At 35.9% G+C, this 24,871-nt stretch overlaps 1 protein-coding gene across 2 annotated transcripts in view; it reads right to left on the bottom strand.

Annotated features, from left to right (window-relative positions):
• ATL1 (atlastin GTPase 1) overlaps positions 1–24,871 on the bottom strand; it is a 76,102-nt gene that overhangs the window by 46,064 nt on the left and 5,167 nt on the right. The window lies entirely within an intron of this gene.

Genomic DNA, 24,871 nt, shown 5'->3' on the forward strand with positions numbered 1-24,871 from the left:
CTCTCCTTTGGCCTTCAATCTTTCCCAGCATCAGGGTCTTTTCCAGTGGGTCAGTTCTTTGCATCACGTGGCCAAAGTATTGGAGCTCCAGCTTCAACATTAGTCCTTCCAATGAATATTTAACATTGATTTTCTTTAGGATAGACTGGTTTGATCTCCCTGCTGTCCAAAGGACTCTCAAGAGTCTTCTCCAGCACAGTTTGAAAGTATCAAACTGTGGTGCTTAGCCTCACATCCATACATGACTACCGTGAACACCATAGTTTTTACTATATGGACCGTTGTTGGCAAAGTGATGTCTCTGCTTTTTAATATGCTGTTGAGGTTTGTCATAGCTTTCCTTCCAAGGCATGTCTTTTAATTTCATGACTGCAGTCACTGTTCACAGTGATTTTGGAGACCAAGAAAATAAAATCTGTCACTGCTTCCATTTTTCACCCTTCTATCTGCCATGAAGCGATGAGACTGGATGCCATGATCTCAGTTTTTAAAGGCTGAATTTCAAGCCAGCTTTTTCAGTTTTCTCTTTCACCCTCATCAAGAGGCTCTTCAGTTCCTCTTCGCTTTCTACAGTGGAATTAGAAATGCTCCTTTTATTGACATATATGTTGTCATTTACATTACCTCTAAGAAAGACTTACAGCTCATCTTTCTCATCAAGTGACCAAATTAAACAGAATTTTATTTTTAAGAAAGCTCTAAATCAGTGCCGAGATCTCTGTTTATTGAGTGAGAAAAAAATCAAAGCAAAGGCCTCTACTTTTGGAGCAAAAGAGTAATACAGCTTTAGTTTATACTTCATCCCTTAGAAATAAGTTTAATTATTCACATTAAGGATTCTTGTAACACTTTTTAAAGCTGAACATGTGTAGGTAGAAATACACAGAGGGACTCAGAATCACATATTCTAAAATTATACTTTGTAGCAATGGAAGTTACAGATAATTAAACTGGGTAGGGCCAGATTATAGAAGCCCTTTAAATCCATGGCAAAGCGGTCTGGATATAATTCAATCAAAAAATAAAAAGCTTTTGAAAGTTAACTTTGTGTGGAGATCTTATAAAAAAGGTGGGTGACTTTGGGAAATGACTAAATCTCTTAGTTTCTTCATCTGTAAAACAGAACAGATACTATTAATAGTATCTATTTAATAGAGCTGTTGGAAAGATGAAGGGAATTACTACATGCAAAGTGTTGAGAATAAGGCTGGGCACACAGCAAGCTCATAAGGTCAGCCGTGATCATCATCACTACCACTACCTTGGGATTATAAATTGAACTAAATATTCCTGGAATAAGTTTCTTCCTATTTTCTATAAATTTATGTGTGTTTGTGTATGTGTGTGCATGCATGTGTGTTTTCAAAGTTTTGTATTTAATTGTCAAAAATGCTACTGCTGACAAAGATCCTATTTTAGAAATCTAGACTTTGGCATTTGTAGTATAAATAAAACAACTTCAATGTGTCAAGTGATATATTCTTAGATCCACAGCCTTTTTAATGTACCTTCATAATGTCCTCCCACTTTGACTCTGGGGTTAGCTAAGTGATTTGTTTTATGACACAGCAGAGGATGTGAGCCATGATGCAGCAGAGGCTTCAAAGAACACTTGTGTGTTTCCATTTTGCTTTTTCACCTCTGCTGTTCATCATGAGAATATCCCTAGACTAGTCTGCTGCAGGATGAGAGACACCTGAAGCAGAGGCATACCGCCCAGTTCCAGCCAGGGCCTCCAGCAAGCCAACCCCCAGCCATGTGAGGAAGCCCAGTCAAGATGAACAGATTTGCCTAACAACAATTTCAACATGTGATCAATAAATGCCATTCTTCTATGCCCCTGAGGTTTTATGACCATTTATTATGCAACATAACAGGCAATAAATAACTGATACAACCTACAACCCCTTTCTTTAGAAAGGCAGTATAGGATAGTGGTTAAAAACACAGGCTCTGGAACCAGATGGCTGAGATTCCAATCAAGACTTCCCTATTTCTTAGCTAAGTAACCTTAGGCAAGTTGTTTAAACTCTTTGTGTCTATCTCATAAAGTTATTGTGAATTAATATACACATGTAATACACTTAGAACCCTGGCTGGTATATGTATTAGTATATGCTGTAAGTATTATTACAGACTTAGGAAACTAGAGCCAAATATGTAACTGGCCTTGCCCAAGAAAAATAGGTAAAAATTCCTGTATTAGGCAATCTACCACATATGCTTTCTTATGTTATTTATTTCAATACTCCAGCAAGTTATTTATTATAATCTGTATTTTTGATATATGAGGAAATTAGGAATTGGCTTAAACAACTTTTTCAAGATCATCCATACTAGCGTTCACACAGTAATTGTTAATTTGGGATTAGATCCCAGATTGATTTTAGTGGGCACAACTTCTGATTTTAATGCAAGTGTCTCCAATATCTGAGGTCACATTTGTTCTAATTGATGTGGTTTGACAGATACATTTTATGCTATCAGGTTAAAAAAGTTCTCTTCTAGTTTACTATTGATTTTTAAAAATCATAAATGGAAAAATGAATTTTATCAAGTGTCTTCTCTACAGCTATTGAGATGACCATATGGTTTTTCCTCTTTAATCTATTTTACCTACCTAAGTCATTTAGTCATGTCTGACTCTTTGCGATCCCATGGACTGTGGCCCACCAGGCTCCTTCGTCCATGGAATTCTCCAGGCAAGAATACCGGAGCGGGTTGCCATGTGGTGAGTAATGTAACTTTTCACTTTTGTATAAATCTAATATTTTCAGGGTGCAGAATATTAATTGCACACTATTAGATACAGTTTGCTAAATTTGTTTAGGATTTATACATTTATATTTATAAATGAATTTGAGCAAATTCCAGGAGTTAGTGATGGACAGGGAAGCCTGGCGTGCTGTAGTCCATGGGGTCGCGAAGAGTCAGACACGACTGAACTGAACTGATTCATAAATGAGTTGAGTCTATGACTTTCCTTTCTCATTTCGTCTTTGACTGGTTTATTAACAAAGTTACATTGGCTTTACAAAATGAATTAGCAAATTCTTCCCTTTCTATCTTCAGGAAGAGTAGTAAAGTATTAAATAGTTTCATGACATTTTGATATAAAACTATAAAACTATCTGCCTATAAAACTATCTCGGTCTAGCATTTTCTTTGTGAGATAATTTGTAACTGCTATCTCAATTTCATTAACACTTATGATGCTGTATTAGTAGCAATAAAGCTTTTCATTTCTTCTTGAGAAACTTTTGGTACATTATATACTTCTAGGAATTTTTCTCCATTGTCTAAAAGTTCAGACAATATATCAAAAAAGACAAAGATGTGAACTGTATCATTAGCCAACCTGACCAATTTGACATCTAATAACTGCAGAATCATGCATTTTTTAAAGTTCATATGGGGCATCTACCAAATAGACCATGTACCAGTTCATAAATCAGATCTCAGCAAGCTTCAAAGTATAAAAATAATATGTTTTCTGACAATAGAGAAATTAAAATAGAAATCAGTGATATTTAGAGGATTATTAGAAGATTATATTTAGAAGATTCCTAAATGTCTGGAAATAAGCAATAAATTTCTAAATAACCTATGAATAAAAGAAGAAATCATAATAAACTAGAAAATTTTGTACACTAAATGATCTAATGAATGTTCTAATCCATTTATCAATTCGTCTATCTACAAACTGATGCAGCAATCCTACATTATCTTAATCAAAACAGCTTTATGAAAAGTCACTATAAATAGTGGGCAAACCCCTCCTAGTTTCTAATTATTATTGGTTGTGGCTATTTTGATCCTTTCCATATGAATATTAGAATCAATATGTTAGTGTGTAGTATCTTATTTATATAGAAGTAGAGAAAATATGCGGAGAAGGCAATGGCAAGCCACTCCAGTACTCTTGCTTAGAAAATCCCATGGATGGAGCAGCCTGGTAGTCTGCAGTCCGTGGGGTCGCTAAGGGTCGGACACGACTGAGTGACTTCACTTTCACACATTGGAGAAGGAAATGGCAACCCACTCCAGCGTTCTTGCCTGGAGAATCCCAGGGATGGGGGAGCCTGGTGGGCTTCCATCCATGGGGTCACACAGAGTCGGACACAACTGAAGTGACTTAGCAGCAGTAGCAGCAGAGAAAATATGACATGTTAGAATCTTGCTTAGAGGAAATTTATACCTGGAATGCATTTAGTAGAAAAATATTTGAAAAATCATAATCTAATATCCATCTCAAGATGAACAAGAATGGCAAACTAAATGCAAAGAAAAGGTAAGAAATAATAAAGATAGTATCAGAAATCAATAAACTAGAAGATCAAGATTAACTCAATTATCTAAGACCAGTCAAATAAAAAAGAAAAAATCCCACAGATTATCACTATCAGATATTTAAAAAAGATATCACACAGATCCTACATTTAAAAATAATATGAGAATATTATGAATAATTTTTGTTAATAAATTTGATAATTTTAATGAAACAGATAAATAAGAAATAACATTTATTTTAAAAACTACACAAGAATAAATATAAAATATAAATAATCTTATATCTGGAAAATTTGCTAAATTCATATTTTAAAATCTTCATGCAAAAATGAAACAAAATAAAACTCTAGGCTCAGTTGGTGAGCTTCCATGGTAAATTTTTCCAAATATTTAGAGAAAAAAATAATAGGTATTTTACACAAACTCTTCCAGAGAACAAAAAATAAGGCACCATTCTCAACTTGTTTTGTGTTTTCAGCAAAACTATCATACCAAAAAGTGTCAAGAATATTTTAAAAAGGAAAATTATAAGCCAGTGTCTCTTAAAGATTAAACTCAAAAAGTTCTAAAAATACACAGCAATTCAACTCCAGAGACAATAAAAAAAATCTAATATATCACAACTACTTGGTATTTATTTATTAAAGAAATTCAAGGTTAGCTTAACATTCAAAGGCAAGCAATTGGCTATATTAAGTAAAAGGGAAAGTAATTTCAACAGATTCATAAAAACAAGTATAAAAGTAACACAAGTAACAAATAAAACAAGTAACACATTTCTGATTGAAAAGAAACTCTCAACAATTTAGGAATAGAAGGAAAATTCTCTAATCTGATCAATGGTATCTACAGGTATAGCTAATATTATACTTAGTTTTGAAATAATGAAAGATTTCTCTGAAATTAGGGATCTGACATGGATGATTACTTCTAATTATATTACACTGAAAGTATCAGCCAGTGCAATAGGTAAGGTAATTCACCAAAGATAAAAGGGCAGGAGAAAAAAAAATAATTATCTACAGATGACATGATTATGTATGCAAAGAATCCAAAAGAATATACAGATAATTAATAAATTTAGCAAAGTTTCTGGATATGAAGTTAATTTCTTATATGTTATATACTTGCAGCAAAAAGTTACAAAATGAAATTTAGAAAAGCAGTCACAAATATATAGTCAGTTGACTTGTTCTCGGTCAATTAACTTTTTGTAATAGTTTAACTGGAATATAATTTGCATATCATATAATTTATCCATTTAAAGGAAATAATCGATTTGATGGTTTTTAATAGTTGTGCAAACTATCACCATGATTAGTTTTATAACATTGTGGTCACCTCCCCAAATACCCACATCCTTTAGCAGTCATCTCCATTCTTCCTTACCTACCTCAAGCCCTAGGCAACCATTAGTATATCAAAGATTTGCCTATTTTGGACATTTCATATAAATGGAATCATACAGTAGGTGATGTGATTTTTTGGTGACTTTTCTTGATTTAGCATAATGTTTTCAAGGTTTATCCAGTACATGTCAGTACTTCATTTTTTATGGTCAAATAATATTCCATTGTGTAAATATACTATACTTTGTTTATCCATTCATTAGTTGATAGTCATTTAAGTTGTTTCCACTTTTGGCTATAATGAATAACGCTGTTATAAACTTTATGTACAAGTTGGTTTGTGTAATATCTTTCAATTTCTCTAAGATGTTCAACTGATTTGTGACAAAGATGCTAAGGTAATTCAATGGAGAAAGAACAGTCTTCACAACAAATGGTACTGAAACAGGATATCTAAATGCAAAAAGTAAACCTAGATATATTACACTCTACACAAAATATTACCTCAAAATGATGACTAACCTTAAGGTAAACCCAAAACTATTAAATTTTTGGAAGAAAATGTAAAAGAAAAGATTTATGACCTGGTATTTGGCAATGATTTCTTAGATATGAGTCCCAAAGCATGACCCATAGTTTCAGTCTCTTTAGGCTGCTGTAACAAACTACCACAGACTGGTTAGCTTATATATAACAAAATTTTTTTTCATAGTTTTGGAGGCTGGAAGTCCGAGATTAGGGTGCCAGTGTGGTCAGATAAGGACCTTTTACCAAGTTACATATTTCTCACTGTATCCTTACATGGTGGGAAAGACTTCAGAGTTCTGTGGGATCTCTTTTCTAAGAGCATTAAACCCATTCATAAGGCTCCACCCTCATTTCCTCATCACCTCTCAAAGGCCCTACTTTCTAATACCATTTCACTGGGCTTTAGGTTTTCAACATATGAATTTTGGGGAGATACAAATATCCAGACTGTAGCATCCATAAAAGAAAAAATTATAAACTAGACTTCATTAATTAAGAATGTCTGCTTTTCAAAATATATTATTTAGAAAATGAAAAGACAAGCCATGGACTTGGAGAAAATATCTGCATATCATATACCTATAAAAAAACTTATAGGATTCATAAAGGACTTTCAAAACTCAATGATAATGAAGAAATAACCCAACTAAAAATAGGAAAAAGACTTGAACTAACACTTAACTAAGGAAAATATATGAATAAATTTTACTATACATCATACCTTGAATTTTACTGTATAATTTTTTAAACATTCAAACACCATTTACATATCATTATTAAACCTGATACATCTAGTAATATATGTGCTGGTAAATTTTAACAATCAGCTCTTAGAGGTAGGTGGGTGTGGAAAAGTCCTGATTTGTAGCATTTGCCAATTTCTGTGCTATAAATACTACCACTATGACCCAATTCAATCTACCAGAGCTCACTGAGCGTGGAGCTGGGAAAAGATGCACCTGGTCAGCTCTTAAACTCTAGTATGAGCTGACTCTAACGTACCACTGAAATCTAATGAAAGATAATTAAGACTTGTACAGAAAAATACAAAACATTACGGAAAGATGTATATATGTGTTCTCAGATTAGAAGGGTCTCTGTAATAAATGTGTCAATGTTCCCATGGATTCTTTGATTGGTTATAATACAGACCAAATTCTCAGCAATCTTTCTAGCTGATTAACAAGCTTATTTCTTTCTTGTACAAATCCTTTATATGAAGATTAACTAGCTCATATGGAAAGGCTAAGAGCCAAAAACACAAAGACAACCTTAAAGACAAAGTTGGGGGATTTACCCTAACAGACACCAACAGATACTTAAAACTTACAATAATCAAGGCAGAGTGATACTGTCACAAGGATAAACAAGTAAACAAATAGAGAAGACCAGAGATTTCAGAAACAGATCCACAAATACGCAAACATGCTGACTTAAAACAATGTGCAACTGCAATAAATGAAGAAAGTATGATCTTCAATAAATGATGCTAATTCAACTGGATATTCATATAAGGGGGGAAAAATGAACCTTTAACTCTAGCTCTCACCATAAATAAAAATCAATTCCAAATAAATCTTAGATCTAAATGTGAAACTGGAAAAGCAGACAAAGGATACAAACAAGCAAATAACAAAACCCACAATATCAAATGATTCCACACACATGAAAAGATATTCAGTTCAGTCTCTCAGTCAGGTCCGACTCTTTGCGACCCCATGAACCGGAGCAGGCCAGGCCTCCCTGTCCATCACCAACTCCTGGAGTCCACCCAAACACATGTCCATTGAGTTGGTGAAGCCATCCAACCATCTCATCCTCTGTGGTCCCCTTCTCCTCCTGCCCTCAATCTTTCCCAGCATCAGGGTCTTTTCCAATGAGTCAGTTCTTTCCAACAGGTGGCCAAAGCATTGGAGTTTCAGCTTCAACATCAGTCCCTCCAATGAACAACCAGGACTGATCTCCTTTAGGATGGACTGGTTGAATCTCCTTGCAGTCCAAGGGACTCTCAAGAGTCTTCTCCAACACCACAGTTCAAAAGCATCAATTCTTCGGCGATCAGCCTTCTTTATAGTCCAACTCTCACATCCATACATGATCACTGGAAAAACCATAGCCTTTACTAGACGGACCTTTGTTGGCAAAGTAATATCTCTGCTTTTTATTATGTTGTCTAGGTTGGTCATAACTTTCCTTCCAAGGAGTAAGTGTCTTTTAATTTCATGGCTGCAATCACCATCTGCAGTGATTTTGGAGCCCCCAAAATAAAGTCTGACACTGTGTCCACTGTTTCCCCATCTATTTGCCATGAAGTGATGGGACCAGATGCCATGATCTTAGTTTTCTGAATGTTGAGCTTTAAGCCAACCTTTTCACTCTCCTCTTTCACTTTCATCAAGAGATTAATTCTCATGCAAATGAAAAATATATTGATACATTTTTATATAATAGATTTATAAAGTTCAGAGATAATTCCTTTCATTAGCTGGGATGTGAATCTGTATTCTCAGATCCTGCAGGTGGGAATTTAAATGGACATAGTATCTTCAGGCAGCAATTTAGCACATAATTATCAAAAATACAAATATACATTCTCCTTGACCCAGCAATGCCATTTCAAAGAGTTCATCCTTCAGACAGACTCGAACATATTCAAAATACTAGAAGCAATCCTAATCCCCATCAACATGGGACTAATTAATAAACTATAATTCATTCGTCTATGAAGTATAAGGTAGTTATAAAGAATAAAGAAACTCATTTGAAACAATTGTCAATGTATATTATGAAAAAAAAATTCAAGGTATAAAACAGTGTGTATTGTATAGTATGGTATCATTTGGGGAAAAAAGTGTGCAGGAGAGTATGTTTGGCATGTTTGAGGAACAGCAAAGGGTGTGCAGGTATCAGCAGCAGCTTGGGAAGAGTATGAGGGGCCGGATTATGCAAAATAAGATCTGAAAGGATCTTGGACAGATCTTGGATATTGGGGGTGAGAGAAAGAGAAAAGGCATCAGTGGATGTTTGTATGTGATTATCCTCTCCAACTTGTAGGTGTGGATGTGAAATATAACTTTGAACTTGTAGTTTAGATGTCCAAGGTCTTTGAAGAGCTACCAGTAGGCTTACTGAAGAGGAAGGAGATTATATAATAAGTATGACGTCAGCAAGCTGCAAAATAAAATAAATATCTGAGTTGTAACTTTAAAATAATGAGGCAGTTTATGGGAAAATGTCTCATTACAATGTAAGCCAACTGCCATATTAAATATTCTTTTTTGGTTAGGAAACTTTTAAAAATACAGGAATATTTTGTTATTAATAGAAATGAATCTGTGTAGTCATAAATATATAATCATTAGTTTGTATCTCATCTAAAGTTAAGAAAGACTTCCTAGCTGAAACCTACTGTAGAATCTATATATATATATATATATATAAATGGTAATCAACATTTACATATAAAACTATTTAGATAAGCTACAACCCAGATGTCTACCAACTGATAAATGGATCGAAAAAGTGTGGATACCCATACAATGAAATATTATTCAGCAATAAAAAGGGCTAAAACATGGATGAACCTTGAAAACACAATGTTAAATGAAGGAAGCCAGTCACAAAGGACCACATATTCTATGATTCCATTTATATGAAATGTCCAGAAGAGGCAAATCTACAGAGGCAGAAAGTGGTTTAGTGGTTGCCTAGGGAGTGGAAGGGGATTGGGGGTGATGTCTAAGAGGTACAAATTTTCTTTTGGGGGCTAATGAAATGTTCTAAAGTTGTGGTAATGAAGGCACAGCTCTGAATACACTAAAAAACCACTGAATTACACATCTTTAAATAGGTGATGTATGGCATATGAATTATGTCTCAAAATATTTTAAAAACTGTTTAGAAAAACTTAAGTTTCTGTGAAAGAAAAAAAGAGGTCAAATTGAAAACAAATTGAAAATATCTGGAGAGCAGAGATTGTCTTACGTTTCGTAAAAACTTGTAACAGAAGCTTACACAGTAGGTACTCAATAAATATTTTTATGAATTTGATAGAAAATAACCAAAAGATATTAGAATATATAGTATAAGCAAGAACAACAGTTTTACACTTATTTATTATTCACAACTATATTTTATCTAAGCAATAAATATTATCCTTGTTCTGAAAGAATTCAAAAGTCCTCTGGAATATATGCCAAGTTTCTTTAGCACCAGATTTCTACCTTCTTAAATATGTTTTGCTAAACTAAGTTTAGTTTCAATTCAGAGCACTATGTATATCTTTAAAAGGCAGGAAACAGGTCAGAAGCAAATCAGATGGGAATCAGCATTTACTATGAATACAAATGTACAGCTTACAAGGAGAGAACTAAAAATATATATATCATTTCACATTTTTACATACATATTGAATCTTATACTCAGTAAAGGGGTTTTAGGGACTTTTCTGTTTATGTGATGTTTTAAATCAATGGAAGCTGGCCACTCAGCTACTGAATTAAGATACATTGAAAAGTAATTTCAAAAACTTATAGAGAATAATCATTTCAATATACTGAAAATGCTGTGGGTGTGTATTTCTAATTTTAATTGTAAACTCTATACTTCATCTCTCCAGCAAAAATCAAACCCCAAAAGATGACTAACTCTGAGTATATTGAAGCCTTTATAGAGAAAAGACATAGCACCTAGGAAACTGTCTCTTGCCAACTGAAATTAAAAGGAAATATTACTTCTTCTTAAACTATTAAATCTTTTCTAACAGTAGAAGTTGAAGAATGACAGAGAAAACATTTGAAAGAGCACCTGAGACTGACTTCCAAAAACATAGCCAAAGGATATTTATTCAGAAAGGGACAAATGGAGTTGAAGAAACAAAAACAAAATTATTAACTCATAAAATGAATTTTAAGATTGTTTCAGCAAGAGTAGAGATTTAAGTTACAATGAGATGATTACACATAACAGACCAAAAAACACTACTATGCAGATTCTCAAATTGTTCTGCTATTAACAACACCTTTAAGGATGAGGGTTACAAGGAATAATGCAGCTCCTGCAACTTCAGAGCTTCGATGAAACAAATTATTTAGCAGGCTGTTTATTTTTACTGAATCCAAAAGCATTCCATAATAATAATCCAAAATAATAATCCATAATAATTCCATATATAATTCCATAATAATAATAATAATCCAAATAATTCCATAATAATAATAATAATACAAAATAATGATCTATAATAATAATCCAAAAGCATTCGTGATTAGGGCACTTTATGTATATACACATATAAAGTACATATACACATATATTTCATACATTCATGTATGTACATGAAAAGACTTCAATCCTAAAGGAAATCAACCCTGAATATTTATTGGAAGGACTGGTGCTGAAGCTGAAGCTTCAATAATTTGGCCACCTGATGTGAAGAACCAACTCACTGGAAAAGACCCTGATGATGGGAAAGATTGAAGGCAAAAGGAGAAGGGGGCGACAGAGGATGACATAGTTGGATGGCCTCATGGACTCAGTGGACATGAGTTTGAGCAAACTGCAGGAGATGGGGAAGGACAGGGAAGGCTGGCATGCTGCAGTTCATGGGGTTGCAGAGTTGGACACAACTGAGCGACTGAACGCCAACAAAAAAGAAGAAAAATGAATGGTTAATAGACATGGGGGGAAAAGTTCAGTCTTCTCAGTAACTGAAGAAATGCTAATTAAAAGGAGAATCTAAGAAATAAAAAGAGATAAACATTTTGCCTTTATACCTTGCAATGGTTAAAAAATATATACACTCAGAATTGAAAACATTAAAAAAACACTAAAAACTATACATACCCTTTAATGAAACAATTCAATTTCTAGGAATTTATCCTAAGGAAATTAATGTCAGGATTGTGCATATGTATTTATCTACATAAAGGTTCATTACAGCATTATTTATTCAACAAAAAATTGGAAACAATCTAAATCTCTAACTCTAGGGTACTGTAAATAAATTATGTCACAGCTATACTCTGAAGAATATGGATCCATCTGAAAGCATGTTATAGAAAAATACCTAATCAGGAGAAAATATGTTCACATATTTTAAGGAAAAAAGCAGATGGGAAGTGTTAATTCCAATGAAAGAAAACAAACAAATCCACATGCAGTTATACTATGTGGTTTCTAAGGGACTGTCTCATCCTTTAATCATCTCTGAGTCAGCTATTTTGAAAATGGGTGGTTACTCCTTCTGCTGAACATCATCTGTGTCATGCTCAGGTCTACCTCCACCATTCTAAGCTCTTCTCTATATGGCAGAAACTGGAAGTATGGAAACGATAGTACTACAATTCTTACAATTCCTTCTAAGCTGGATTCTGGTTTAGATTTTGTCCATGAAAGCCACTAGTGACATTCATGAGTCAAGAGTGAAGAAGAAACCTTTTACTATCTTCTAACAGAGTGGACAGATATGAGCAGATAGTACCTATGAGGCTTGCAGCATATGTCAAAGGAACAGAACTGCACCAATTCACACAGAGAGTAGCTAACATTTTGAAGGTACTTTGAAGAAATATATGCCTGGACCTTTGGAATGGGCATGGAGTATAAGAATATTTGGTCCCATCTGAATGCTCAACAAAGGGCATTTACTGTTACAGGAGGTTCTCAAAAGTCAGATGGACAAAGTGACTAACTCATTTTGTGAATCTGTCAGCCTCATACTCCAGCCACTCCTGCTCAGTAGGCCCATAAACTAAATCAGCAAAAGGCATATGAAGCTCTATATTAATATCAGACAAAATAGCCTTTGGGCAAAAAGTATTACTCAGGAGAAAGAAGTTCACTATATAAAAATAAAAAGCTCAATTCATCAGGAAGATGTAACAACTCCACATTTGTGTGTACCTGAACTTCCAGATGTTCAAGCAGGTTTTAGAAAAGGCAGAGGAACCAGAGATCAAACTGCCAACATCCGCTGGATCATGGAGAAAGTAAGAGAGTTCCAGAAAAACATCTATTTCTGCTTCTTTGACTATGCCAAAGCCTTTGACTGTGTGGATCACAATAAACTGTGGAAAATTCTGAAAGAGATGGGAATACCAGACCACCTGACCTGCCTCTTGAGAAACCTGTATGCAGGTCAGGAAGCAACAGTTAGCACTGGACATGGAACAACAGACTGGTTCCAAATAGGAAAAGGAGTAAGTCAGGGTTGTATATTGTCACCCTGCTTATTTAACTTCTATGCAGAGTACATCATGAGGAATGCTGGGCTGGAAGAAGCACAAGCTGGAATCAAGATTGCCGGGAGAAATATCAATAACCTCAGATATGCAGATGACACCACCCTTATGGCAGAAAGTGAAGAGGAACTAAAAAGCCTCTTGATGAAAGTGAAAGAGAAGAGTGAAAAGGTAGTCTTGAAGCTCAACGTTCAGAAAACGAAGATCATGGCATCTGGTCCCATCACTTCGTGGCAAATAGATGGGGAAACAGTGGAAACAGTGTCAGACTTTATTGTGGGGGGCTCCAAAATCACTGCAGATGCTGACTGCAGCCAGGAAATTAAAAGACGCTTACTCCTTGGAAGGAAAGTTATGACCAACCTAGATAGCATATTAAAAAGCAAAGACATTACTTTGCCAATCAAGGTCCGTCTAGTCAAGGCTATGGTTTTTCCAGTGGTCATGTATGGATGTGAGAGTTGGACTGTGAAGAAAGCTGAGCGCCGAAGAATTGATGCTTTTGAACTGTGGTGCTGGAGAAGACTCTTGAGAGTCCCTTGGACTGCAAGGAGATCCAACCAGTCCATTCTCAAGGAGATCAATCCTGGGTGTTCATTGTAAGGACTGATGCTAAAGCTGAAACTCCAATACTTTGGCCACCTCATGCAACGAGTTGACTCACTGGAAAAGACTCTGATGCTGGGAAGGATTGGGGGCGGGAGGAGACGGGGACAACAGAGAATGAGATGGCTGGATGGCATCACCGACTCGATGGACATGAGTTTGAGTGAACTCCGGGAGTTGGTGATGGACAGGGAGGCCTGGCGTGCTGTGATTCATGGGGTCGCAAAGAGTTGGACACGACTGAGCGACTGAACTGAACTGAACTGAACAACTTAGCTCTACAAATAGCTGTGAAAAAAAGAAAAGTGAAAAGCAAAGGAGAAAAGGAAAGATATACCCATTTGAATGCAGAGTTCCAAAGAATAGCAAGGAGAGATACGAAAGCCTTCCTCAATGATCAATGCAAAGAAATAAAAGAAAACAACAGAATGGGAAAGACTAGAGATCCTTCAAGAAAATGAGAGATACCAAGGGAACATTTCATGCAAAGATGGGCTCGATAAAGGACAGAAATGGTATGGACCTAAAAGAAGCAGAAGATATTAAGAAGAGGTGGCAAGAATACACAGAACTATACAAAAAAGATCTTCATGACCCAGATAATCACGATGTTGTGATCACTCACCTAGAGCCAGACATCTTGGAATGTGAAGTCCAAGTGGACCTTAGAAAGCATCACTATGAACAAAGCTAGTGGAGGTGATGGAATTCCAGTTGAGCTATTTCAAATACTGACAGATGATGCTGTGAAAGTGCTTCACTCAATATGCCAGCAAATTTGGAAAACTCAGCAGTGGCCATGGAACTGGAAAAGGTCAGTTTTCATTCCAATCCCAAAGAAAGGCAATGCCAAAGAATGCTCAAACTACTGCACGATTGCACTCATCTCACACGCTAGTAAAGTCATGCTCAAAATTCTCCAAGCCAGGCTTCAGCAATACATGAACCATGAACTTCCAGATGTTCAAGCTGGTTTTAGAAAAAGCAGAGGAATCAGAGATCAAATTGCCAACATCTCCTGGATCATCGAAAAAGCAAGAGAGTTACAGAAAAACATCTATTTCTGCTTTATTGACTATGCCAAAGCCTTTGATTGTGTGGATCACAATAAACTGTGGAAAATTCTGAAAGAGATGGGAATACCAGACCACCTGACCTGCCTCTTGAGAAGCCTGTATGCAGGTCAGGAAGCAACAGTTAGAACTGTACATGGAACAACACACTGGTTCCAAATAGGAAAAGGAGTACGTCAAGGTTGTATATTGTCACGCTGCTTATTTAGCTTCTATGCAGAGTACATCATCAGGAACGCTGGGCTAGAAGAAGCACAAGTTGAAATCAAGATTTCCGGGAGAAATATCAACAGCCTCAGATATGCAGATGACACGACCCCTATGGCAGAAAGTGAAGAGGAACTAAAAAGCCTCTTGATGAAAGTGAAAAAGCAGAGTTAAAAAGCTGGCTAAAGCTCAACATTCAGAAAACTAAGATCATGGCATCTGGTCTCATCACTTCATGGGAAATACGTGGGGAAACAGTAGAAACAGTGCCAGACTTTATTTTTTTGAGCTCCCAAATCACTGCAGACGGAGACTGCAGCCATGAAATTAAGACACTTACTCCTTAGAAGGAAAGTTATGACCAACCTAGATAGCATATTAAAAAGCAGAGACATTACTTTTCCAACAAAGGTCCATCTAGTCAAGGCTATGGTTTTTCCAGTGGTCATGTATGGATGTGAGAGTTGGACTGTGAAGAAAGCTGAGCGCCGAAGAATTGATGCTTTTGAACTGTGGTGTTGGTGAAGACTCTTGAGAGTCCCTTGGACTGCAAGGAGATCCAACCAGTCCATCCTAAAGGAGACCAGTTCTGGGTGTTTAATGGAAGGACTGATGCTGAGGCTGAAACTCCAATACTTGGCCACCTCATGTGAAGAGTTGACTCATTGGAAAAGACCCTGATACTGGGAGGGATTGGGGGCAGGAGAAGGGGACGGCAGAGGATGAGATGGCTGGATGGCATCACTGATTCGATGGACATGAGTTTGAGTGAACTCTGGGAGTTGGTGATGGACAGGGAGGCCTGGCACGCTGCGATTCATGGGGTCACAAAGAGTCAGACATGCCTGAGCAACTGAACTGAACAACTTAGGTCAAGATCCATAAACAAAGCCTAAGGGAATATTAAGAGAAAATTGACAAATCTACTGTCATGGCTTAAAACATCTTTCAAAATTTTAAAGTGCCTATCAGATATCAGTATCTGGTAGATCAAGCAGTCCAGAAATCAGTTAAGAGTTTGGAAGATATAAGCAATACATTTAACAAGCAGATGACATGATCCTCTACACAGAAAACCCTAAAGACTCTACCAGAAAATTACTAGAGCTAATGAATGAATATAGTAAAGTTGTAGGATATAAAGTTAACACACAGAAATCCCTTGCATTCCTATACACTAATAATGAGAAAATAGAAAGAGAAATTAAGGAAACAATTACATTCACCGTTGCAACGAAAAGAATAAAATACATAGGAATATATCTACCTAAAGAAACAAAAGACCTATATATAGAAAACTATAAAACATTGGTGAAAGAAATCAGAGAGGACACTAATAGATGGAGAATATACCGTGTTCATGGATTGGAAGAATAAATATTGTGAAGATGAATATATTACCCAAAGTAATTTATAAGTTTAATGCAATCCCTTTCAAGCTACCAAAGGTGTTTTTCACAGAACTAGAATAAATAATTTCACATTTTGTATGGAAATACAAAAACATCGAATAGCCAAAGCAATCTTAAGAAAGAAGAATGGAACTGGGGGAATCAACCTGCTGGACTTCAGGCTCTACTACAAAGCCACAATCATCAAGATAGTATGGTACTGGCATAAAGACAGAAATATAGATCAGTGGAACAAAATAGAAAGCCCAGAGATAAATCCATGCACCTATGGTCACCTTATCTTTGACAAGGGAGGCAAGAATATTCAATGGAGAAAAGACAATCTGTTTAACAAGTGGTGCTGGGAAAAGTGGTCAACCACTTGTAAAAGAATGAAACTAGAACACTCCCTAACACCATACACAAAAATAAACTCAAAATGGATTAAAGATCTAAATGTAAGACCAGAAACTATAAAACTCCTAGAGGAGAACATAGGCAAAACACTCTCTGCTATAAACCACAGCAGGATCCTCCATGACCCACCTCCCAGAATACTGGAAATAAAAGCAAAAATAAAACAGGACCTAATTAAAATTAAAAGTTTCTGCACAGCAAAGGAAACTATAAGCAAGGTGAAAAGACAGCCTTCAGAATGGGAGAAAATAATAGCAAATGAAGCAACTGATAAAGGATTAATCTCCAAAATATAAAGGATTAATCTCCAAAGCAACTCCTGCAGCTCAATTCCAGAAAAATAAACGACCTTATCAATAAATGGGCCAAAGAACTAAACAGACATTTCTCCAAAGAAGACATAAAGATGGCTAACAAACACATGAAAAGATGCTCAGCATCACTCATAATCAGAGAAATGTAAATCAAAGCCACAATGAGGTACCATTTCACGCCAGTCAGAATGGCTGCAATCCAAAAGTCTACAAGCAATAAATGCTGGAGAGGGTGTGGAGAAAAGGGAACCCTCTTACACTGTTGGTGGGAATGCAAACTAGTACAGCCACTATGGAGAACAGTGTGGAGATTCCTCAAAAAACTGGAAATAGAACTGCCATAAGACCCAGCAATCACACTCCTGGGTATACACACCGAGGAAACCAGAATTGAAAGAGACACATGTACTCCAATGTTCATTGCAGCACTGTTTATTATAGCCAGGACATGGAAGCAACCTAGATGTCCATCTGCAGACGAATGGATAAGAAAGCTGTGATACATTTACACAATAGAGTACTACTCAGCAATTAAAAAGAATACATTTGAATTAGTTCTAATGAGGTGGATGAAACTGGAGCCTATTATACAGAGTGAAGTAAGCCAGAAAGAAAAACACCAATACAGTATATTAACACATATATATGGAATACAGCAAGAGGATAATGATAACCGTGTATACGAGACAACAGCAGAGACACGGATGTGTGGAGCAGTCTTCTGGACTCTGTGGGAGAGGGCGAGGGTGGGATGATTTGGGAGAATGGATTGAAACATGTATATTATCATACGTGAAATGAATCTGACGTGGTTGGGGGCTCCCCACGTCAACACTCTGTGGATTCAAGAGGCCGTTCCTTCTGGAAGTGTATAAATTAGCCTGGGATAGAACCTGTACACTGAATTTACTAATTAAGAAATGAGAAACCAGAACTCTAAGGTGGCACAGAAATACAAGAAACCATTCTTAAGTAATCTTTAAAACTTTGAACAGTTACAGATTTTACCATTTGTGATAAACTGATATATATAATTTAACCAGAACCAAAAGAAAAACAGTATTGTGTGAATTCTGAGGCACTTTCGACATATAGTAGGAGTGATGTGGACTTTCTTGAGTTTTACATATTCATAAGTGAATGGTCTGTATCTCGTGCCTCTGTTGGCTTTCTGTGAGCTGTGGTTTCTGGGAAGTGAGCAGCTCTCATTCCTGTAACTCTTGTAATCTAGTCATTCATGTGCCTCCTTCACGAGGATTCAGTGCGGCTGTGGTGCTGTTATCCCTCTGATAGGAACTCTAACTCAGTGTAAAGCCCCAAAGATCTGTTACTTATTTTTATTTTATATTGTACTATATTTCATTTACAGTGTTGTGTTTGTTTCAGGTGTAAAGCAAAGTGATACAGTCATATATACATATATATATATATATGAATTAACAAAAGCAGTTCCCGTCTTTTGATGGGGTGAACGGCATTACTTTGAGAGAGAGGGATAACTTAGGTATGGCATTGGGTTTTTTTTCTTTTTGCAGCCTGAGGCAGTTGTAAAATAACTTAATGTAGCTTTTTACAACTGTGTATTCTATAGTATTTTTTCATTTGGTGAAACTTTAACTGTTAATGTTTTTGGCATTGTGCTTTGTACCATTTATTAAATAAAAATTAAAAAAAAATAAAAAAGATAATACAATATGCCTCCTGCTGCTGCTGCTAAGTCACTTCAGTCGTGTCCGACTCTGTGTGACCCCATAGATGGAAGCCCACCAGGCTCCTCCGTCCCTGGGATTCTCCAGGCAAGTACACTGGAGTGGGTTGCCATTTCCTTCTCCAATGTGTGAAGAAAGTGAAGTCGCTCAGTCGTGTCTGACCCTTAGCGACCCCACGGACTGCAGCCTACCAGGCTCCTCCATCCATGGGATTTTCCAGGCAAGAGTACTGGAGTGGCTTGCCATTGCCTTCTCCGACAATATGCCTAGCTTGGGTTTATTCCAGGAATGCAAGATCAGTTCAACAAAGAAGATCTTTTAATATAATTAAACATATTAAAAAATTAAACAATAAAAATCATATGATTATTTCAATAATTACAGAAAAGTAGTGATTATAATTCAATATCCAGTGATGATTTTTAAAAAATATTCCTTAGGAATAAAGGAGAACATTCTTAATCTGATTAAGAGAAGAAAAATACATAAAAGACAAAGATTAAAAAGGAATGAATAATGCAATAACAACTGCAAATGATGTTTTTTATCTACAAAATCCTAAAAAATCAAAAGGCAATTTAGTTGAACTAATATGAAAGTTTAGCAAGATTGCTAGATATATATATACACACACACAATTGATACTTAAACAACACAGGTTTGAACTGTGCAGGTCTACTTTTACATGGGTTTTTTTCAATGAGTATACAGTTGGCTCTCCATATTGGGAAGTTCTGCATCCATGGATTCAACCAACCGAGAATCATGTGCTCTGTTTACAATTCAAGGTTGGCTGTGTCTAAGCAGAACCCACAAATATGAAAGGCAGACTATGGGACTTGAGCATCTGTGGATTTTGGCTTCTGCAGAAGCTCCTGGAACCAATACTGAGTGATGATTATAATAGGGGAAAATTCATAATGACAAAAAATAAAAGAATAAAACTACAGTAACAAATGACAAGCAAGCCCTTCAAGTAAAGTTTTAAAACTACTGCAATACATCAAGAAACAAAGTTAAATAAATGAAGAAATAGGTGATGGATGGGAATATTTAATATAGTAAAAAATCTTGATTCTATCAAATTAATCTACAAATTGGATGCAATTTTAATGTAAAAACTTCCAATGGGGCTTTCCAAAGAACTTGAACATCAAAAGCTAAAAATAAAGAACAAAAAATGATACCAGGCATATTGAAACCAAATAACAATATGATAGAAGTAAATCCCTCCATATCATTTCAGTTCAGTTCAGTCACTCAGTCTTCTCTGACTCTTTGCGACCTCATGAACTGCAGCACACCAGGCATCCCTGTCCATCACCAACTTCTGGAATTTACCCACTCATGTCCATTGAGTCGGTGATGCCATCCAACCATCTCATCCTCTGTTGTCCCCTTCTCCTCCTGCCCTCAATCTTTCCCAGCATCAGGGTCTTTTCAAATGAGTCAGTTCTTCACATCGGGTGGCCAAGTATTGGAGTTTCAGCTTCAACATCAGCCCTTCCAATGAACACCCAGGACTGATCTTCTTTAGGATGGACTGGTTGGATCTCCTTGCAGTGCAAGGGACTCTCAAGAGTCTTCTCCAACATCACAGTTCAAAAGCATCAATTCTTCTGTGGTCAGCTTTCTTTATAGTCCAACTCTCACATCCATACAGGACCACAGGAAAAACCATAGCTTTAACAAGACAGACCTTTGTTGACAAAGTAATCTCTCTGCTTTTTAACATGCTGTCTAGGTTGGTCATAACTTTCCTTCCAAGGAGTAAGCGTTTTTTAATTTCATGGCTGCAGTCAGCATCTGCAGTGATTTTGGAGCCCCCACAAATAAAGTCAGCCACTGTTTCCACTGTTTCTCCATCTATTTGCCATGAAGTGATGGGACCAGATGCCATGATCTTAGTTTTCTGAATGTTGAGCTTTAAGCCAACTTTTTCATTCTCCTCTTTGCTTTCATCAAGAGGCTCTTTAGTTCTTCTTCACTTTCTGCTATAAGGGTGGTGTCATCTGCATGTCTGAGGTTATAGATATTTTTCCTGGCAATCTTGATTCCAGCTTGTGCTTCATCCAGTCCAGTGTTTCACATGATGTACTCTGCATACAAGTTAAATAAGCAGGGTGACAATATACAGCCTTGATGTACTCCTTTTCCTATTTGGAACCAGTCTGTTGTTCCATGTCCAGTTCTAACTGTTGCTTCCTGATCTGCATACAGGTTTCTCAGAAGGCAGGTCAGGTGGTCTGGTATTCACATCTCTTTCAGAATTTTCCACAGTTTATTGTGATCCACACAGTCAAAGGCTCAACCGGAATTGCATCACCTCCACTAGCTTTGTTCGTAGTGATACTTCCTAAGGCCCACTTGACTTCACATTCCAGGATGTCTAGCTGTAGGTGAGTGATCACACCATTGTGATTATCTGGGTCGTGAAGATCTTTTTGTGTAGTTCTTCTGTGTATTCTTGCACCTCTTCTTAATATCTTCTGCTTCTGTTAGGTCCATACCATTTCTGTCCTTTATCGAGCCCATCTTTGCATGAAATGTTCCCTTGGTATCTCTAATTTTCTTGAAGAGATCTCTAGTCTTTCCTATTCTATTGTTTCCGTCTATTTCTTTGCACTGATCACCGAGGAAGGCTTTCTTATCTCTCGTTGCTATTCTTTGGAATCTGCATTCAAATAGGTATATCTTTCCTTTTCTCCTTTGCTTTTCACTTCTCTTCTTTTCACAGCTATTTGTAAGACCTCCTCAGACAACCATTATGTTTTTTTGCATTTCTCTTTCTTGGGGATGGTCTTGATCCCTGTCTCCTGTACAATGTCACGAGCCTCCGTCCACAGTTCATCAGGCAAGCTATCAGATCTAGTCCCCAAATCTATTTCTCACTTCCACTGTATAATCATAAAGGATTTGATTTAGGTCATACCTGAGTGGTCTAGTAGTTTTCCCCACTTTCTTCTTATCAGTAAGTAAGGTTAAATATATATGGATTACTGTCTCTAATCAAAAGACAGTGATATAGTGGATTAAAAAACATGATCCAATTCTGCATTGTCTACAAGAGATTCACTTTAGATCCAAAGACATAGATAGGTTGAAAGTGAAAGGATGGAAAAAGATATTCAATGTTTCCAGTAAGCAAAGGAGAACAGGGGTGACTATATTAATATACAGACAAAATAGTTTAACTGAAAAAGTTTTAAAGAAACAAAGAAGGACAGTATACATTTATAAAAGGTTCATTACAGTAAGAAGATAGAATAATTATAAACATGCATACATCTAATAACAGGCCATCAAAATATGTGAAGTGTTAAGCTGGAGATTTCAATGCCCCATACTCATAATGGATTGAACAATCAGGCAGAAGATAAGCAATGGAAAAGAGAATTTGAACAACACAGTAAATCAACTAGATCTAACAGACTTAGACAGAACATTCTACCGAACAACAGAATAGACATTCTTCTCAAGTACATATAGGACATTCTCTAGGATACAGCACATGTTAGACCACAAATTAAATATTGGCAGATTTTTAAAAGATAGATATCATATAAAATATTTTCTCCAATCCACAGTAGAATAAAGTTAGAGACAAATAATAGAAGTAAAATTAGAAAATTCACAAATCTGTGGAAATTAAGCAGCATACTCATAAACACCCAATGAATGAAAGGAGAAATAAGAGAAATTAGGAAATGAAATGCAAATAAAAACCACAATGAGATACCACCTCACACCTATCAGGATGGCTACTATTTAAAAAACCCAGAAAAGAACAAGTGTTGATTAGGATGCAGAGGAAGTAAATCCTTGTGCACTGTTAATGGGAATGTCGTACAGCCATTGTGGAATATAGTACAGTAGTTCCACAAAGAAATTAAAACTATTAACTACTATATGATTCAGCAGTTCTAGTTCTAGGTATAAATCTGAAGAACTGAAAGCAGGGTCTCAAAGAGATATATAAACACCCATGCTCACTATAGCATTATTTACAAATGATAAAATGTGGAAGCAACACAAGAGCTTCCTAACAAATGAATGGATAATCAAAATGTGATATATATATAGTCAATGAAATCGAACTGGGGTCTCCTGCACTGCAGGCAGATTCACTACCAGGGAAGTCCCAAATGAAACATTACTCAGTTTTAAAAAGGAAGAAAATTCTGACATATGCTACAACATGGATAAAACTTGAGGACACAATGCTAAGTGAAATAATCCAGTCATAAAAAGATAAATACTTGATTCCACTTAAGATACTCAGAGTAGTCAATAATCATAGAGATAGAAAGTAGAAAGGTGGTTGCCAGGATCTGGGGAGAGAAGGAATGAGGAGTTAGTATTTAATGGATACAGATGCTTTGCAAGATGAAAAGAACTCTGGAGATGGATGGTGGTGGAGGTGATATAACAACTTAGTACCACTGAACTGTACACTTGAAAATGGTTAAGACAGTAAATTTTATGTTATGTGCATTTTACCACAATTTAAAAAATGAAAAAGAGACATGCAAAAATTTAAAACCAAATATTATAAGAGAAAACTGTATAACTTTGAGATAGAGAAAGATTTCTTAAAATACAAAGAGCACAAACCATAAAGAGAAAAATATTAACTTGACTATTTTTAAACATGAAACTTGTTTACTAAAATATACCATCAAGAGAGCAAAGTCACATCACAAGGTAGCAAAGGACAAATAAACAACAAAGGACTTACATAGAAAAAGGAAGAAGATTGGCAAAGGGCAAACAGGTACAGAGAAGGAAGTATTAATGGTTACTAAATGTATGAAAATATACTCACACCTCATTGATAATCAGTACAACACAGATTCAAACCATAGTGAGATATAATATCACATCTATTATAATACCAAGTGTGGGGATTATAAGTAAACAAAATACTTTGTGGAAAAAAATATACTCTAAATTTCATTTATTTTAGTTCTTAAAAATGTAAAGCTATTATTTAGTGATAGATATGTTATATTTACAAATATATACACAAAATATACACATATATATAATGATATATATATATATATAAATTCCTGATATAAAATGATCAGGAAATAGGAAACACCAAATTTATGAAAGTATTTATAAGAAGATATTGCCATTAAGGAGCAGCCGACAGGTACTGTTAAAACACTGATAAAGTTCTATTTCAGCTTGGGAGGGGGTATTCACTGTTACACTTCTTAAAACTGAACATCTATGTTTCATTTTTCTTTTATATATACAGATATTTTAATAGAATAATTTTTATGTAAAAGAGCCTCCAAATTTTAAAATATCCAACTATTTTTTTTTTACTAAAATCTCTCACAATCTTTTTCCTGATGATCACAGGTTATACCTACAGTCTAGTCACTGGTTTCTGAAGATAAAGGCTGCAGAGTTTGAAATGGAGCAAAGACGTAACCCAAGAGCCATCTCTGGGAGGGATTGGCGGTGGGAGGAGATGGGGACGACAGAGAATGAGATGGCTGGATGGCATCACCGACTCGATGGACCTGAGCTCGGGTGAGCTCCGGGAGTTGGTGATGGACAGGGAGGCCTGGCGTGCTGTGATTCATGGGGTCGCGGAGAGTCAGACACGACTGAGCAACTGAACTGAACTGATATATATTTAAAAGTATATAATATACTTTCATATAAAAAGTAAAGTATAACTCTCTCTATAAATGTATATGAAAAAAGATATAGGGAAGGCAAATTAAGT

This window comes from Moschus berezovskii, chromosome 9 (genome assembly GCF_049115385.1).
Source record: "Moschus berezovskii isolate FMDL1 chromosome 9, NW_MosBer_1.0, whole genome shotgun sequence".
In the NCBI taxonomy this organism is placed as follows: Eukaryota; Metazoa; Chordata; class Mammalia; order Artiodactyla; family Moschidae; genus Moschus; species Moschus berezovskii.